Genomic DNA, 5,252 nt, shown 5'->3' with positions numbered 1-5,252 from the left:
CTCCAGCCTCCTAGCCTGCTTGGCCAAAGGAGACTTGCCCAAAGGGATGCAAAGCTGGGGCTTGTAGGAGAGCAGAGCCACTGTCCCTCTGGGACACATCTGTGGTGAAACTGCTCTGTTGATGCCTCCAATTCATGCTGAGTGTTTAAAAAGGTGCCTTGAGCAGGGTAATGGTGTGGGGAGGAGTTCTCTGAGCAGCAGACACTTGGGCCATCTTTGGCAATGCTGCAGGCAGTTTGGAGAGGTGCTTCCTAATGGGGTGACCATGTACACAGGGACTTGAGGAGCAGAAAACGCTCGTATTCCCTTGGCTTCCTCTTCCTTTACTCTAAAGAAGGGGGATTTCTGTGCCTAAAAACATCTTGTGTGGGAACTAAGTTGCCCATCAGACCTAACCCACTTCATTTCCTTTAATTTTGTGATTCTAATTCGTTAGTTAATTTTAAGAAGACATTTCTCCTCCTCACTAACCCTGTGGATTCCCAGGCTGCTCACTATGGATCCAGGACTGGCAAGGGGAGAAAATGGTGGACTTGACCTAGGTTTTGTTCCTGGTTTATATTCCCTTCCATAGCATATAAGCCTATCTTGGAAATGTAGAAACAAATACCCCTGATGCCACAGATGTGTATTGTAATCTGAACATGACTCCTTCAGTCGAGTTCATGCCAGAAAGCAATTCCAAAGCTTTTTGAAGATCACGGGTCCAGCTGTGGTGGGGTGGGACCAGCTGCATGTTCCTCCAACCTCGTTGCCTTTCCTACTGTCAAGTATTTTGCCAGCCTGTGCCTGTTCCTTCTCCTCTGGTTTAATGGTGTTGCTCATACCTGGAATGCCAGGCCCAGCTGGAGGCTGCCAGCTTGCTGCAAATCCTTCTTGGGCTTTGATTGATGCCTTCAGTTCATGCCATTGTGTTCTTACTGATGCCTTGTGTGCGTGTCTTTGCCAGAGCAGGGGATGGGCTTTTCTGGGGTGTGGATCAAGCTGAGATCCAGTGTGACCCTGAGAGATTTACAGGACTGCTAAAGCAGGAGCTTGTGCCTGTCAAGCCAGGCAGGATGCGAAGGGCGTAGACTCCGAGGCATCCCCATGGGCTGGGAACATGTGAGCAGCACCAGTTCCAGGTTCTGGAAGAGAGAACAAACCCCTCGGGTGCTGGTGAGAGAGACTTGGCAATGCAAAGTGCTGATTGCTGCAAGCTGGGTGAGGGGGGGTGAGAGGAGAACCGCTGCCTCTTGTTTTCCTGCTCTTTCCATAAGCATCCTCCTCTGGCTTCCCTTGGAGACAGGTTCCTGGGGAAAACAGACCTTTGAGCTAACCCAGGCTGACAGCATTAGCACACAGGGAAGCAAGGAACTTGCCAATGCCAAACCTGACTTCAGTTTAAATTGCCTTAACTAGAGCCTCGATCCCTGTGGAGATAGGGGGAGTGAGTATTCCTGTCGTGGGAAATCCAGGCAAGTGCCATACTCTCCATGCCCCAGATGGATGGTCTGTGAGGCAGGGCCGGGCCTCAGGGTGGTAGGGACACGATTCCTGTTGCACAAGGCTGCTGTGTGGGCGATCCAGCGGGGAGTTGGCTTCTCTGCCTGCTTCTCTCGCTTGCAGGGCCCTCCTGGCAGCAGGAGGGACACTGCTTTGTCCGTGCAAGCCTGCTGGTTACCACCCTCTGCTTTCAGACTGGCAGAATCAGACCTGCTGGAGCTCAGCTGGCTTGTGGACAGGTAGGGAAGGCTGGTTGTTGGGTTTTAAATCTCTTTTGATTGCACAAGGAGCCTGGTGTGGTGATCCCTGAGAAACAACTGCTTTAAAGCAGCTGCCTTTGAGGAGCATTGCAAAATGGGCCACCAAGTAAGCTGAATAGTTCTGAAAGCGGTAGGGGAAGAGGAGAGGTGCCAAAAACAACCTTTGCAAGACACAGAAGCTGTGCTGAAACTGCAGGGCTGCTGCCCCATGTTGACCAAGGGGCTGTGCTGGGCTCCCCTGCAATCCATGTCATTCCATGTGAACTTCCTTCTTCCTTTCCCTGTGGCAGGCGAGCCTCAAGCATTTCACAAAGCCAAAAGCAAGAGCTGGCAATTGGGATCCTCCCTCCTCTCTGCCTCCCCAGGAGGACCCCCCTGTTCCCATGTCATCCCGACCTGTATCCGCACGGATATGCAGACAGAGCAGCCGTTCCCTCCATCCTGGTTGCTCAGGGTGTGCAGGTCGGGGCAGGCCGCTGCTGCCTTCCCCTTCCCGGCTCCATGCTCCTGGTTAAACATTCTCCCGGTGTCCTCGCCCGCAGTGCTTGGCTGCTGCTCCCAGCAGCCTCTTCCCCCGCCACCCCCCTTCCCAGGGAAAACCTCATCCCAGTTCCGCGGGCTCAGCCTGGAGCCTCCTCCACAGCCGGTGACCTTCACTGCGTTCTCCTCTCCTTATCAGGCTCCAAGCACCAGAGCAGAGCCAGGAAAAGGGCTCCTGGAGGTCCCACACGGCCCAGAAACCAGGGAATGTTGTTTCAGGGAAGGGATGTGGTGGTCGCTATTATCATTCAATCCATGAATTTACTGAAGGTGCCTCTTTGGGAATTACCTGTCCTTGACGGGGAGCTGCCTGGCAGGGCTCCGTGGGGGGCAGAGGCCAGCTTTCATTCCTGTTGGATTTGGGGGGGGGGGGGGGGGAGGGTGTGCTTTCTCCTCTTGCTTTTGAAACAGCCTTGAAGTGGGAAGTGGATCCGATGTGTTTATTCCTGTATTAACATTCATTTTAATTCATTTCAGAAACTAACCCCTTTTTCCTTCCCGGTTAGAATGCCATAGACTTAGAGCTGTAACCCTCCTCAAGTGCCTTATTTTCCTACATGATATAAATATATTTATAAGAGTTAATTATTCCACTTGTATCTTAGGGGTTGATTGCTGAGCAGAAGCTAAGGCAGGAGAAGAGATGGGAAGTGCCCTTGGAGGACCCAGCCAGGCTGGGGGTCGAATGCGGTGAGGGATGCGCTCAGGGTGCAGGGGGTTCCTCACATGGCACCAGAGGAGTTTCAACCCTAAGATCTGCTCAGAGAAACCAATCTCCTGAGCAGAGCTGTTGGGTTTTTCTACCCCTGCAGACAAACACTGATGCCTGGGCTCTGCTGCCTCATGTGCACAGATGCAGCTGAAAGCTGCTGCGGGAGCAGAGCCCAGCCTGTGTCCATATCTGTATCCTCACTGCCTCCTGACTTCCCCTGTGCTGTCTGTGCTTCTCCCTGTCGGTTGCTGGGTAAGCCAGGCTTTTCCTGCTGCTTTGGTGTCCATAATCAGCTCAGAAACCCCTGGATGAAGATTCCCGATTGCAGATTTTTGTAATGTACATGTAAAAAAAAAAAAAAGAAATTAATAATTTTTTGATCCTTTTTTAAAAACTATAAACTTGATAAATCCTTTCGATCCAGCCAGTGCCTGGTGTGTTACTGCAGGCACACGGTGAGGACCCTGCTGTGCTCTTGGACATGTGGATAGGGTCAGATCCTGGACTGAGGGGCTGCTGCAATTCCATAGAATCCCAGCATGGTTTGGGTTGGAAGAGACCTTAAAGCTCATCCAGGGACACCTTCCACAAGAGCAGGTTGGACAGGTCCTGTCCCAAGCCCCTCTCCAGGTTTCCTGCGGCCCCTTCAGGCACTGGAGCTGCTCTCAGGTCTCCCCTTCAGGAGCCTTCTCTTCTCCAGGCTGCCCCAGCCCAGCTCTCTCAGCCTGGCTCCAGGGCAGAGCTGCTCCAGCCCTCGCAGCAGCTCCATGGCATCACTTGGGCAGCCCGGCTGCAATCAGTGTTCCATCAAGCACCCAGCCTGCCGTCCACCATCAATCCCAGAGCTGTCCTGCAAGCACCATCCCTGCTGGAGCCTCTTCCAGCACCGTGCCAAGGTGGGTTGAGGATTAGGCTGGGGGTGCTTAGCGCTGCCTGCGGTGGGCAGCAGTGCCAAAGCAGGAGGTCCCGGTTTGCCGGGGGTGCTCCCTGCCATAGGAATGAGCCTGGGCTCCAGCCACTGCAGCTGGGGTGGGAGGGAGCTGCTCTTGCTGCTTTCCTGCTTCCCTTTCAGCCTCCCAGGGTCCCTTTGCAGTGAAGCTGCCTGGCCCCAGCCGCAGCAGCGATGGCTCCGGGCCCTGTGTTCAGGTGCCGCGTCTGGGCTTGGGTTTGCACTGCCAGTTGGTGCAGAGCAACAAAAGGCTCCATCCCTGCTGCTCCTCATCCCTGCCTGTGCAGAGCTCTGCTCTGCCAAATTCCCTTGGCTTCCAGGAGCCACCCGTGCGCTCGCTCTGCAGCGCTCTGCCTTTCTTGGCTGACAATAGTCCCTGGCTGCAAAACCTCATTAGATTAATTGGCCTTGCCAGCTTCTGAACAAGCAAGCCCTTTAGTCGTGCTGGGGCACTGAGGGCAGGGGAAGGAGGGATCTCTTGGGCTTCCATGCTCCCTAGTGCTGCGTATTGCAGCTCTTGGATCCATCTGGAATTGGGGCAGCAGCCGGCACCCCAGCTCCTTTGCCTTCATGGCTAAATCAGTGCTTTTGGGGTACCAGCCTTTGAGACTGGGGGGGGATTGGGGAGTGTTGTGCTGGTTTATTCCCCTAAAGGGGAAATCGCAGTCCCAGATCCACCTTCCTTAGCAGCCCATCTGCCCCCAGGTGATGGGGAGAGCTCTCTCCTCCTCCTGCTGCTGCTCCCTGGGTTCAGCTTGGCGCAGGGACGAGAAGCCCAGCAGGGATGCTCTGAGATGAGTCCTGAGCCCAGCAGATCCCTACGGAGGAGCTGCTGCAGCCGGGGGAGCCTCAGGTCTCTGCCGCACCTTGGGGCCCGGGCCTTGGCCGCAGCCTTTGCTGTGTGCCCTGGCCCAGGGCTCAGGTCCAGCCCCACAGCAGCCCTGTGTCCCCAGCCCTATTTAATGGAGGTGCCGGCCTGGGCCGGGTGGGCTGCGTGTCCTTTCCACCCCTGCCGTCAGCTCCTCTCCCTGCATCCCCGCTGTGGGACCCGTGTGAGCGCAGCGCTGCCAGCTCGCATCAGTGTTTGCAGCCCGCGCTCCCGGCGCGCCAATGTCACCCTGCGCCCGCGTGTGGGTGTGCGGGGATGGAGCTCGGCCTGGCAGAAATGGCTGACTCCTTTCTCGCTCTTTCTGCCTTCCCTTTCCTTTCCTTTCTCCTTCCCTTTCCTTTCTCCTTTCTTCTTTTTCCTTTCCTTTTCCTTTCCTTTCCTTTCCTTTCCTTTCCTTTCCTTTCCTTTCCTTTCCTA

This window comes from Pezoporus flaviventris, unplaced genomic scaffold, assembly GCF_033815535.1.
Source record: "Pezoporus flaviventris isolate CSIRO_AGI_PZ_B2104156 unplaced genomic scaffold, CSIRO_AGI_Pfla_v1 ptg000176l, whole genome shotgun sequence".
Classification (NCBI taxonomy): Eukaryota; Metazoa; Chordata; class Aves; order Psittaciformes; family Psittacidae; genus Pezoporus; species Pezoporus flaviventris.
Note: the sequence above shows the minus strand (reverse complement) of the source record.